The sequence below is a fragment of the Dendropsophus ebraccatus genome, chromosome 3, assembly GCF_027789765.1.
Source record: "Dendropsophus ebraccatus isolate aDenEbr1 chromosome 3, aDenEbr1.pat, whole genome shotgun sequence".
NCBI classification, from domain to species: domain Eukaryota; kingdom Metazoa; phylum Chordata; class Amphibia; order Anura; family Hylidae; genus Dendropsophus; species Dendropsophus ebraccatus.
The window spans coordinates 15,390,253-15,404,697 of NC_091456.1; the positions used below are offsets into that span (position 1 = coordinate 15,390,253).

At 42.3% G+C, this 14,445-nt stretch overlaps 1 pseudogene; it reads right to left on the minus strand.

Annotated features, from left to right (window-relative positions):
• Window positions 1-13,416: 13,416 nt before the first annotated feature.
• On the minus strand, window positions 13,417-14,014 carry LOC138786950 (thioredoxin-related transmembrane protein 2 pseudogene; annotated as a pseudogene).
• Window positions 14,015-14,445: the final 431 nt, after the last annotated feature.

Genomic DNA, 14,445 nt, shown 5'->3' on the forward strand with positions numbered 1-14,445 from the left:
GCCGTACTTTATATTGTGTCCAATGGTTAATTGGAGTGCAGGCACACCTGAATGTGCCCGCATGTCAATTTAAAAGAAGTGAAGTTTACCTGACAGTACTGCAGTAGCAGTGGCCGTTCTGTGACCTGGCCGTGTCCCAGAATGGCTGCTGTAATACAAAGTTTGAACATGGCTTTACATTGTTTAAACAAGTTCTTCTATCATTTCAAATCGCAATCCAACCCATTAGATAAAGGACTGGAATTGTTGTGTGTGTATAAATACGTTTTCTTTCAATCCCATTATTATGAGGCGTGCTCATTTTGATATTCTGTTCCATCTGAAGTTTTATTTTGTGAGTCGTAAAAAATTGGATGTTGCTCTAGGCTATCCTTTCTGTATTCCAGTCAACAGAACAGAACTACATACGTCAACAGTTTTCATCTTTGTTATTAGTTCTTTTACAAATGTTTTCCATCTATCAGTCCATTAACTGCAATGGTAAACAAATGAAAGCATTAAATACCAGAAACAAAAAAACAAAAATAAAAAAATGTATGAAACCACTTGTACATTAAAGTGCACTTGACTAGAGATGAGTGTGACCCGAACATTGAGTCGTAATGCTCAGAATTTGTATAATGGTGGCTATGGATGGAATCAGGGAAACATTGAGCCAAAGTCCATGTTTTCCTGGATTCCATAGGCTGCAAGCAATTTCTTCAGCCACCGGTATTCAAATGATCAGATTTGAACATGATCGAGCCGTGCTCCTCTCTATACCTGATGTATGAAGTGACTTTTTAGGGTAAGCTGCTGCGTGTGTACATTAGGACTAGCTCTATCATATAACTTATACTGTATATAGCATTTTTCTGCAGATTTAGAAACATGAAAGATTGTTGACAGAAAAAGACCACTGGGTCCATCTAGTCCATCTGGGTCCTTCTGCTCTGCAAGCTACATTTGTGATTTTCAGTCCCCCAGAGCTTCTAGGAAGTAGAGCCTAATATCTATGGCATCTGCACACAGAGGAGGAGATCCTGCACTTTTCTGTCTTGAGCTGTCCATGAGAAAGCTGTAGAGACTGTCTAATGGTCCAATCTGTATATAAGGCCCTGTGGTGAGATCTCTTTCTCTCTCTCTCTCTCTCTCTCTCTCTCTCTCTCTCTCTCTCTCTCTCTCTCTCTCTCTCTCTCTCTCTCTCTCTCCGCCTGTAAAGCCAGGCTCTCCTATCTCCCTAGTTGCCTTGCTAACCTGATCCCTGAGCTAGCTAGCTGAGCTAGTGGATGACAGTTTAGCAGGGAGAGGAGTAGAAGGAAGATGCTTGATAACGGGAGGAGGAAGAATTTTTGTCTGATAAGATATATCACAAGGTTTCTTCTATTAGTTTGTACTATTGATCTAAGCACAATTTCTTGAAACAACGGAGCCTATTTATAGAGATGACCGAACAGTGGAAAATCTTAGGTTCTATAGAACTCGAACCTTGTTGAACCTTCCGCATTTGATTCCTGATGCCTTCCCGGTCCGTGAGGAAGGAGGAGACAGCCCGGGGACCGCCTGGAATTCCGGAATACAACCTATTACCTAGGCTGAATCCCGAAATTCCAGGCAGTACCTAGGCTGTCTTCTCCTTCCCCACAGACTGGAAAGGCATCGGCAATCGAATGCGGAAGGTTCGACAAGATTTGAGTTCTATAGATCCTAATATTTTCCGCTGTTCGATCATCTCTACCTAATTAGTGCAGAATGACTCAGACATACGGACAGACGGATTTCTGAAGTTTCCAAATGGATGTATTCATTTGACACATGAGAGAACGTTTTTGCGCCCTGGGTATGATAGTTTGGTGCACACAAAGTTTTCTGGCACATCAATCAATATTTGTCTGTAGAACATGACACAGTGCGGCTGACTATAACTCACAATCTCAGCAGGTCTCAGGACTGATAGCCAGTGCGATCTTATTTTTTGAAATGACTGAGCAATATGTCAAAATTTTATATAAGTGACAGTAAATGTTTAAAGTAGATTGTTCCCCCACACTACCCCCAGAAGCATGTATGAAAGATGACTTCCATTTTTGTATTGATTTTAATCAGTAGCGAGGCACGGGTATAAATATATTTTGGCTGATGAGGTTCTAGCAAAAGAAAAAAAAAAGAGAGAAGATATGGTCTAAGGAGGTGTTTCACATTGTTCTTAAGACAAGTACTTCCTATGCAGACAAATTACATAGTAACATAGTAACATAGTAAATAAGGTTGAAAGAAGACAAGAGTCCATCAGGTTCAACCTAGGGAAATTCTACTGTGTTGATCCAGGGAAGGCAAAAACCCCTATGAGGCAGACGACAATTGCCCCATCGCAGGGAGAAAATTCCCTCCCGACTCCAATAACAACCAGAACAATCCCTGGATCAACGTATCACCGGAAATCTAATGCCCATAACTTGTAATATTATATTGTTCAAGAAAAGCATCCAGGTCTCCCATGAACTTATTTAATGAATCGGCCATGACAACATCATGGTCCAGAGAGTTCGACAGTCTCACTGCTCTTATAGTAAAGAATCAACGTCTGTGCTGGTGGTGAAATCTTCTTTCCTCTAGACGTAGAGGATGCCCCCTTGTCATGGCTACAGACCTAGGAGTAAAAAGACCACTACAAAGATCTCTGTACTGTCCATTCATATATTTGTACATTGTGATCAGATCGCCCCTAAGACGTCTTTTTTCTAGCGTAAATAATCCCGAGCTTGATAACCTGTCCTGGTACTGTAACCCACCCATTCCCTTAATGACCTTTGTTGCCCTCCTCTGCACCCGCTCCAGTTCAGCTGTGTCCTTCTTATATACCGGTGCCCAAAACTGTACACAGTATATACCATATGTGGTCTGACCAGTGATTTATAAAGAGGCAAAACTATGTTCTCATCCTTAGCATCTCGGCCTCTTTTGATGCATCCCATTTTATTTGCTTTTTACACATTCTATTCTTCTGTCTGTAGTTGTTCAATGCTTCCCCACTACCTTCTTGTTTTAGTAGTCTGAATGCTTGTTTCTTATCATTTATTGCACCCCTTACAGCTGAAGTTAACCACATTGGATTTCTCTTATTTCTACTACTTTTATTCCCATATGGTATGTGCCGTTCACATGATTTACCCAGGATGCTCTTAAATATGTCCCATCTCTCTTGTGTACTTTTATTTCTGAAGGCATTGTCCCAGTCTATGTCCCCAAGGTCCTTCCTGAAATTTAATGTTTTTGTAGCCCCTCTACTAAGCATTTTATTGAAGGATAATTGAAAACTTACTATGTTATGGTCACTATTACCTAGGTGACCCCCCACCTCTATTTTTGATATTCTGTCTGGCCTATTGGTTAAGATTAGGTCCAGGAGTGCCCCCCCCCCCCCCCTCTTGATGGTTCCTGTACTAGTTGGGAAAGGTAATTATCTTTTACTATTTCCAAAAACACGCTTCCCTTCCTGGAGCTGCAGGTTTCTGCTTTCTAGTTGATATTTGGGTAGTTAAAGTCCCCCATAATAATGACTTCCCCCTGCTTCGCTGCCGCATCTATTTTCCTTAAGAAGATTTTCTGATTCTTCCACTATACTTGGCGGTTTATAACTCACTTCTATAAGAATTTTATTATTCTTCATCCCTCCCCTTATTTCTACCCAAAGAGATTCCACATTATCATCACTTATATCCTCCCGCAGAATGGGCTTGAGGCATGATTTAACACATAGACAGACCCCTCCCCCTTTCTTATTTTTACGGTCATTTCTGAATAGACTATAACCCTGGATATTAACAGCCCAGTCATAGCTCTCATCCAGCCATGTCTCGCTTATCCCCACTATATCATATTTCTCTTCCACCATTATGAGTTCTAATTCCTCAGCTTTATTAGTGAGGCTTCGAGCAATTGTATACATACATTTAATGTTTGTCCATATTCCCCTTCCTCTTGTCACTAGTGACTGTTCTATCCCCTCCCACCGCTCCTTCCCCAGTTCCATAATCTAGGCCCAGCTCTCCATCTACTCTGTCTTCACTTACTATATTGTAGTTGCCCTCCCCCCGGTCCCTAGTTTAAACACTCCTCCAACCTCTTGGCCATCTTCTCCTCCAGCACGGCTGCACCCTTCCCATTGGGATGCAGCCCGTCCCTACCGTACAGCCTGTAACCGACCGAGAAGTCCGCCCAGTTCTCCATGAACCCAAATCCCTCTACCCTACACCAGCTCTTGAGACACTTTTTTACCTCCCTAATCTCCCGCTGTCTCTCAGGTGGGGCTCGTGGTACAGGTAATATTTTGGAAAATATCACCTTGGAGGTCCTAGTTTTAAGCTTCCTGCCTAAGTCCCTGAAATCGTTTTTAAGGACCCGCCACCTACCTCTAACTTTATCATTGGTGCCAATGTGCACCATGACTGCTGGGTCATCGGCAGCCCCTCCCAATAATCTGTCAGCCCGATCCGCGATGTGAGGAACTCAGGAAGGCAACACACTGTTCTACGATCCCAGTCTTTGTGACAGATTGCCCTGTCTTTCCCCCTAATAATTGAGTCCCCCACTACCAGTACCTGCCTGGGCTGCCCTGAACTCCTGTTTCCCACCTTACTGGAGCAGACACCCCCCTGGCTTTCAGAGGCAGTGTCCTGCTGCAGCAATGCCACCCCTGAATCAACATCCCCCTCATCCGCCAATTTGGCAAACTTGTTGGGGTGTGCCAGATCAGGACTGGCCTCCCTTACACTCTTCCCTCTACCCCGTTTTCTAACTGTGACCCAACTAATTGCCTCCTGCACCTCCATGCTATCACTCTCTCCCCCATCTACCCCTTGGAGCGCTTGCTCAGTGAGCAGCAGACCCCTTTCCAGTTTGCTAATGTATCTCAATTGTCGCAGCTGCTCATTTAGATCCAGGATCTGGGCTTCCAAACCAGCAACATGCACACATCTCCCACAATGGTATGCACCCTCGATCGGTTGATCAAGGATTGCATACATCACACAAGATGTACATTGGGTCGCATTGTCAAACATGGCGCTCATTTTTATGGGGATATTTTGTATAAATAAACAAAAAAAAAAAAAATGTTCAAAAGCAATAGACAATTTGTTTTCCTCTAAAATTCCCTGAATCTAAAGCCCCAGAATATTAACCCTTTGAGGACCAGGCCCAAAATGACCCAGTGGACCGCGCAAATTTTGATCTTAGTGTTTCCGTTTTTCCCTCCTCCCCTTCTAAGAGCTCCAGCACTTTCAGTTTTTTATCTACAGGCCATGTAAGTGCTTGTTTTTTACAGGAATAGTTGTACTTTGTAATGGCGTCTTTCATTTTACCATAACATGTATGATGGAATTCCAAATATATTATTTATGAAGATATAAATTGGTGAAATCGCAAAAAAGAATGCAATATGGTAACGTTTGGGGGGTTCCTGTGTCTACGTAATGCACTATATGGTAAAAGCGACATGATACCATTACTCTATAGGTCAGTACGAACACAACCATATGCAGGTTTACGCAGATTCTCTAATGTTATATATTTTTTTTAAATGAAATCCTTTTTTTTGGCAATTAATTATAAATAAAATGGGACTATTGTGACGCTTATAACGGTTTTATTTTTTCACCTACGGGGCTGTATGGGGTGTCATTTTTTCCGCCATGATCTCTAGTTTTTATTAATACCATATTTGTGAAGATCGGACGTTTTGATCACTTTTTATTAATTTTTTTATATATATAATGTAACATAAAATCGGTAATCCGCGCAATTTTTTCCCTCTTTTCGTGTACGCCGTTTGCCGTTCGCAATGACGCTTGTTATATTTTAATAGATCGGACAATTACGCACGCTACGGTATATTATATGTTTATCTATTTATTTATTTTTATATGTTTTATTTATATAATGGGAAAGGGGGGTGATTTCAACTTTTATTGGGGGAGGGGTTTTGGGGTTGTGTGTTAGTGTTTTTAACTTTTTTTTTTTTTACACATTTGAAGTCCCTTTGGGGGACTTTTACATTCACTACTTGGATTTTTACACTGATGAATGCTATGCCATAGGCATAGCATTGTTCATTGTTATCGGCGCTCTGCTCATTGAGCCTGCCTGTGCAGGCTCAGTGACCAGAGCGCCGATCGGACCGCACGGAGGCAGGTGAGAGAGCTCCGGCGGCCCGTTTTACCGATCGGGACCCCCGCAGTCACACTGCGGGGGTCCCGATCGGTAGGTGACAGGGGACTCCCCCTGTCACTTACACTTAAACGCCGCGGTCGCGCCGCGATCGCGGCGTTGAAGGAGTTAATGACACGCGGCAGCGCGATCGCTGCAGCGTGTCATTACCGGTGAGGTCCCGGCTGCTGATTGCAGCTGGCCCCCACCTGCTATGAAGCGCGCTCCGCTCCGGAGCACGCTTCATAGCGGGAGAAACACCCAGGGCGTACAGTTACGCCCTAGGTCGTCTGGGGACAGACTTCCATGGCGTAACTATACGCCCTGGGTCGTCTAAGGGTTAAAGTCCCACACTTGAGACAAAAACACACTTCAGATCAAAACTCGCACGCTCCAAAACTCGCTCACAATAGCAATATGAAAGAACTTAGCTTGCAGAGATAGCTGCTTCTGGCTCAAGCTATTATCATAAGCTGTGCTACCAATTAAAGGGGTAGCTCACCATTTTTTTTCTTTTAGATCAACTAAACGCGCCAGAGATTTGTAATTTACTTCTATAAAAAAAAAAAATTCAAATGATACAGTACTTATAATCTGATGTACGTCCTGCTGATGTCCCCTCTGCTGACTCTGCCCAGAGCAGTAGCAAATCCCCATAGAAAACCTCTCCTTTTCTCCAGATTGGAAAGAATACCACTTCCTGCAGGACATACAGCAGCTGATAAGTATTTGAAGATTTGAGATTTTTTAATATAATAAATTACAAACCCCTGGAACTTTCTGGCACCAGTTGATTTAAAAGATTTATTTTTTTTGTGATCTACCCCTTTAAGAGCAGAACATGAACCCTACCCCAGCAATCCATGTACCACAGATGAAAACCTATGATCTAAAATCTAATGCTTAGTCCATTTATAGATACTTGCATATGTATCCTGAATGGCAGACCACAGAAGCATCTGTAGATGACAGAAAGCAGAAATATATTTACAGAGAGATAGCTTTCACTAGTATCAAAAGCGGGTTATTTCAGCATGTAACATGTGAACTATATCTCGCTAAAGAATTTCCAAGAAATTAGCAGCTTGAGCGATATATAATGTTTTATTTAATATATTTTATAAAGCTATGGCACAGAGCTCCATCCCTCTGTTCCCCTGCCCACATACTTACACACTTTGGGTATGATTTGTAGAGATCAGCCCCTGATGACAGCAAACAGCAGCGGACGTTTTTATAAGTTTAAAAACTACACTATATAAGGAAATTCTGCAAATATTTAAAGTGGCTGATCTTAGAAAAATGCAGCGTTGATTGGTTTCACGCATCCATCGCAAGAGCATAAAAACTCTTGTGACGAACACACACAGTGGGGAAAATAAATATCTGATACAAGCTTTCCCACCAGCAAAGAATGGAGAGGTCTATAATTTTTATCGTAGATACAATTGTGGGAGATAGAATCTAGAAGAAAAAATTTCCAGAAAATCACATTGTTGGATTTTTAAATAATTTAGTTTTTTTTTTTTTTTTTTTTGCATGAAGTAAGTATTTGATACAATAGAAAAACAGAGCTGTCAAAAACTTACCTGACCGCGTTCCAGCGCCGTCCTCCTCAGCTGGAATGCAGCGCCGTCTTCCTGGCTGGGGCCGCGTGACATCACAGATACCTGACGGTTACCAGGGGCGCCGCAGGCTCCAGTGACGCATGGCCGCACGGCCCGGTGTCAGCGCTCAGGGTGAGTAGCGGACGTTTCTGCCACTCGCTTTACAGCGTTGCAGCTAATTGTGGTCAGGACTCAGGAGTCTGGACCAATTGCGTTCTGGTCCTGGCTCCTGGTCCTGTATTTAAAAGAGCCAGCGGTCATTTCCTGATCGCTGGCTATTAAGGTTAATTCCCTGATCCCAGCTCCCCCTGTCTATTCCTGCGAGCCCCATACCTAACCCCTCTGCTCTAATTACCTGTTATCTGATATTCCGCCTGACCTTTGACTACAGACTTTGTACTGCGTTGCCCGTTGTGTTCTGACTTTGTTTCCTGACTCCCCTTTATTGTGTTTGTTTGTCTGTCATGTTCTGTGTCGCACGTATCTAGTACAGGGAACGTCTTCGTGATTGTCCGCGGCTGCCTAGGGCCGACCGAGGCAAGTAGGTAGGGACTGTGGGTGTGTTCAGTATCAGGGCCCACTGTCTCGTCTTGTCCTCACCTCCCTGTCCTAAGAAGAACCTTATATTTGGTCCAAAAACCTTTGTTTGCAATTACAGAGGTCGGACATTACCTATAGTTCTTGACCAGGTTTTCAGACACAGCATCAGGGATTGTGCCTCACTCCTCCATACTGATCTTCTGCAGATCTTTCAGGTTTTGGGGCTGTTGCTGGGCAACATTAAGTTTCGGTTCCCTCCAAAGATTTTCTAATGGGCTCAGGGGTCGAGATTGGCTAGGCCACTCCAGGACCTTGAAATGCTTCTTTTGGAGCCACTCCATAGTTGCCCTGGCTGTGTGTTTCAGGTCAGTGTTATGTTGAAAGAACCAGCCACAACCCATCTTTAATGCTCTTACTGAGTGAAGGAGGTTGTTGGCCCCCCAATTTTTTCTTGTCCCCTTTTAAAAAAAGAATCCCCATAGTATGATGGTTTACCCAATGCTTCACAGTTGGGACTGTGTTCTTGAGGTTGTACTCATCTTCCTCTAAGCATGGAGAGTAGAGTTGATATCAAAAAGTTATTTTTTGTCTCATCTGACTACGTGATCTTCTCCCATACCTCCTCTTGATCACCCAGATGGTCATTGGCGAACTTCAAATGGGTCTAGACTTGTGCTAGTGGGAGCAGGGGGACCTTGCATCCTCTGCATTTTTTACATCCATGACAGTGTAGTGTTTTACTAATCGTAATCTTTGAGACTGTGGCCCCAGCTCTCTTCAGGTCATTTACCATGTCCTCTCGTGTAGTTTTGGGCTGATTCCTGACCTTTTTCATTATCATCCTTACTCCAAGAAGTGAGGTCTTGCATGGAGCCCCAAACTGAGGAAGACTGACAGTCATCTAGTGTTCCCTCCATTTTCTAATAACTGCAGCAACTGTTGTTGCCTTCTCACCAAGCTGCTTGCCTATTGTCCTGTAGCCCATCCCAGCCTTGTTCAGGTATACAGTTTTGTCCCTGGTCTCCTTAGACAGCTCTTTGATCTTGGCCATGGTGGAGAGGTTAGAGTGTGATTGACTGACTGTGTGGACAGGTATTTTTATTTATTTTTTTACAGGAAAACACTTATTTCATGAAATAAAATGCAAACCCGTATTTTCCGGTGTATAAGGCGACTGGACGTATAAGACGACCCCTGACTTTTAAGCAGATTGTCAGGGGTTCGCCTTAAACGCCGGAAAATATTAACCCCTGCCTGATCGAAAATACAGTATTTCAAAATCATACAATGTGATCTTCTGGTTGTTTTTTTTTTTTTTTTTTTTTCATAAATTCTGTCTCTCATAGTTGAAGTGTACCTAAGATTAAAAAAAAAATACCCGCCTCTCAATTATTTGTAGGTGGGAAAATCTTTAAAATGTGCAGTGTATAAAATACTTGTTTTCCCCACTGTTTGTTCCTTTAATTTCTGTTGCTTTTTTTGTTTTGCTAGGTAGTCCTCTGGTTATTCTCTATTTATTGTATACTTCACATTTCATCTAAATTGCAGCAAAAAGAAAACTATTCAAATGGATGGAGTGCGCTGGATGACATGTAATAGAATCTGTCCATTTAAATAAAATATCTGATACTTTGCTGGACTGACATAAATGTGGTGCGAAAATAGCCTTACAGATATAGGCAATACCTCTAAAGTAATGTATGGCATTAAAATACTTTCTAAAGCCATACAATTGTTTGTATACTACAGTAAATGAACAATCGTCATTGCAATCATAACTAATGACTATTATTCTATGTATTATGATGAATGGTTTCAGGTAGTGATGAGAAAAAGCAGCCGTAAAATTAGTTTTGTGAGCCTTGCAAATTTTGGGTCCAATTCATTAATATCTGCTAATCGAATCTTAACCAATTTCAATTAACAAGCCAAACTATAGTAGCCACAGTACTGGGACGATGACAGAAGGATGAATTTGTAAACGCGTGTTCTTGTAAAAGTGTCAAAAACTGGAAAATCACAATTTAATAAAAATGTCAATTTGCCAATCTCATGAAACCCAACACAGTAGGAGGGAAGTAAATTGGAATTACTCAATAGGAGCTTACAGCCCCCAGTGCCCAGTAAGTAAATAATATGGACTGTCTTCACTGGTCCCCAGTTACTTGTTGGCAGCTACAAAAAACAATCCCCCACAATAAGCCCTCCTATCCTCTCCTCTTTGTCCCTATATCGCTCTGTTAGTCTCTCCCTGCTCTGCTGTAACTGCCTGCTGCCATCCTGCTCTCTCCTCCACACACAGCCGACTGGCCGCCTCTATTACCGAATCGCCTTATATAGAGGTGGAGGTGCTGACATCACAGAGGGGCCTGCAGCTGATTAGACAGGTGCTAGGGATTATGGGTAATCCCTTTCTCCCGCCCAGTGATGATCCAGACAGCATTTGTGTCCGCCATCTCTAATTTCAGGTTTTAAAGCGCTCATTTGCAATAATTTATCAGTTATCATAGACAATAAAAATCACTTTGTCTAATAGGACCCAAAGTCCTATTAGACAAGGGCCATCTTGGAAGGTACAACACAGAGAGGGGCTAAGTTCACACAACGTGAAAACTTATTAAACAACGTTAGTTGCAGGTTTGCGACTACGTACGTTATTTAATAAATTACACTTTTGTGCGGCCGCGATTCATGAAGTAGTATCTGCACAAGACTGACAGAGCAGACAATGTACAGTGCGGCTCCAGCCGCACTTTACATTGTTGGCTATGGTTAATTGGAATGAGGGCATACTAGAATGTGCCCGCATTTCAATTTAAAAGAAAGGAAGTTCATCCGGCCTGTACTGCAGTACCTGCTGGGCTGAACTTCACAAAACGCCCACTGTCATACTGCTTGTAAACCCGGCCAGAGATTGTGAACTACAAGTGCCTTATGTTTTAGGTAAAGTCACTGTTGCACCTCAAAGCCTCGGCTCCCTGCTGTCTGCTTTAGGGTATGCTCACACTGAGCAAAAGTGGTGGAATTCTGCGGCAGATCTCTCCGCCGTGGAATCCCGCCTGCCTCAGTGTCTCACAGTGCCTCTATGGGAAGGCTCAAGCGCCTCCGCTCCCGCTGCTCACCACACAAAGAATTGACTTGTTGGAGAGATCCACGCTTTTGCTCTGTGTGAACATACCCTTACTCTGCACCTCAGGAGGAGGAGAGTTGCTTGGACTCGGCCTATGACAAGGATTTATTGACTTATTCAGTGATTCCCCTCACTCCTGCTACAACAGGTACAGTCCCTAAGATGGCAGAATTTTTTGGAATTTTTTGAATTTTTTGCATAAAATTAGCGAAACTTCTGCAGCCATTTTTATTTTTATTCTCCAATTCTGAACCTTATATCTTGTCTAGCACTATCCCCTTCTCCCATTCAGTGCAGAACATTGCCGTGTGTCCTGACAATATAAAGAAATATGAAAGGCTCAGATGAGGATTTGGAAACTTTGCCTCTGACAAGTGCCCTTCCCCCCACGGCCTCCTACTGGCGGTGATCCCGCTGTCCAAGTAGCCCTGCAGGTAGGAGTAACATTTGCTGTTAAAATAATTATAGACTACATCATCAGTAAAATTCCATTTTAGCTATATTTTGTGTCACAGCGAACTATGGCAAGAAAAAAATATGCAAAATTTATTCATGCTTTACAAAAATATGCAAAATGTGGTTTTGTAAAAGGTCTGATGTTAAAGAGAGAAAATTTTTATCAGACTGCATTCCCGAGATCAATGTTTAGCGGTGTTGGTGGTTAAGGTAGATTTGGCGCTATTAATTCTCTCAATCTTTCTGATGTATCTCCAGTAAATTGTTACTGTATATTCTGATTCCAATACTTCTCTGACATGTATCGGATTCATTTTATACTCTCTAGTGTCTTGTGTTTCTTCTGGGAAGCTCTGGTGTCCAGTTGTTACTCACTTTTGTATTGGTCTACAATGTAGCCAGTAAGGTCCAGATTTATCAAAGTGTCTAAAATACAAACTGGTGTGAACTGCCAAAAGCAACCAATCACAACTTAATTAAAAAAAAGCTTATTTTCCCATGGGCTATGTTCACACAACGTCAAAAATAGAGAAAAGACAGCCAATTTTGATATTTTTGTTAATGCCGCAATTTAACTGACTGCAATGACAATGCATTGAAGTCAATAAAAAGACGGACGTCCAACGCACACAATGTATTAAATACCAGATTTTTTTTTACCACTGACATCAAAATAATGAACATGATCATTATTTTCGGAAGTCTTTTGCAAACAGCGGACGTTTTTTATTAGTGTTCACACACAGTTTTTCTTTTGTCACCGTTCTTTCTTCGTTTTTACTATTAAATTCAATGGATTTTTTAATTAAGACGCACCCAAAGGACAATCCGTCTACCTTGACTAGAATAATGTACAAACACCAGTCATTGCACTAAAGGGAGGCCAGGCTGCTAAATGACGTCCATTATTATAGACTCAAAATGACGGACGTCATTTTAAACGGAGCTGATAAAAACGTTGTCTGAACATAGCCATGCAATGATATACGCTGGTTTATAAGAGGGGGTGGTGTTTTGCGGAATATATTTCAATAAGTGTATTGACTGTAAATATTTTTTCTAGTATACTTACAGCTCAACTCAATAATTTATTAAAAGTTGGGTTGAATATACTACAATATTACTATATCAAACCATTTTATCAAATCAATAAGTAGATATGCAGTGTCCTACAACCCATGTGCCACAGCTTGTTTAGTCTATATGTAGGTCAGCACTGAAGCTAGATATGTTATTGGTTAGCCTGTGGATGGTAACTGTATTATTGAATTTTGGCCACTAGATGTCACTGTATTTTTCTATTATATTCTATATATATATTCTATTAAAGGGAACTGTTACTTAGGGTTAATGGTGTAGGTGCTAAGGTATATGTTTCTCCTTATTGCCATCAGCTGGCTTGTCCTTTACTCCTTGCAGAGATCACCCTACAAAAGTTGCTATCAGCCTATCTGAGGCCAGGCTTACTGTATCTTCATATCAGGAATGGGGTGGGGGTCGGGGCCCCCGGTTACTGGTCCTTCTTGCTCTCTATGGCGGGATTCTCCTCACCTTCTGCCTCATCTTGGTTCTTATAGATCTTCTTCGCTTTCTGGTAAAGCTCGTTCAGGTTGAATTCTCTGTTAACGTTTTCCTGAGTGAAGCTCCCGGACACAGCGCGCCGCTTCTTATAGATCTGTGGCCGCCGTAATACCTCTTTGCCACCTTGAAACAAGATGAGTGTGGGGAGCTGCTTGGAGAGAGGCGAGGGGCTGACGTTATACCAGGTACTGACGTCCGGGTATCTGCCTAAATCCACCTTACCGAACTTCAGCCCGGCACAGTTATATTTCAGAGACAGCTCCGCATAAATGGGGGCAAATGACTGACACTCCGACGACCAATTCGCAAAATATTCCACAATCCATGAAACACGCCCATCAGACTGCATCTCCTCCTCAATGGTCTTATCACTGAAATACTTGATGTGTTCCGGGCCCAGATAGAGCGGAGGCTTACAGGTCATGAGGAAGACCAGGCACAGGGTAGCATACAACAGGCCCATATGGATATCCAGGCGGAAGAACAAGATGGTGTTAGCGACTTTACTGAACATGTGCTCTTTAACTTCATGTGCTCTCCACTAATTGCTGACCTCCAGATAGTCTTAAGCAGCGCTTCTCAAACTTTTTTTAGTGGAGCATCACCCAACAGACAAAAAGATGCCTGGGTCTCACCACACCGACCAAGAGGATGCCGGGGTCTCACCATCTGTGGTGGAAGTCCATGCAAATATAAAATTATTGCTCACTCTACCCTATATAAACTACATTGAATAAGTACAAAATGAGTCAATAATGTTCCTAAACCAGGGATTGTTGCGGTCAGGAAAAGGACTGTGCAGCTTATAGTCACTTTTGTAAAAAAAAAAAAAAAAACTGCCTCTCCAACAGCTAGGGGGCGCCTGACAAAAGAAGCACTGGTCTAAGACAGGTGGCATGGGCCAGGTGCAGGAGTTCTTTAGTACTAGTTTTAGTGAGAGAAAGT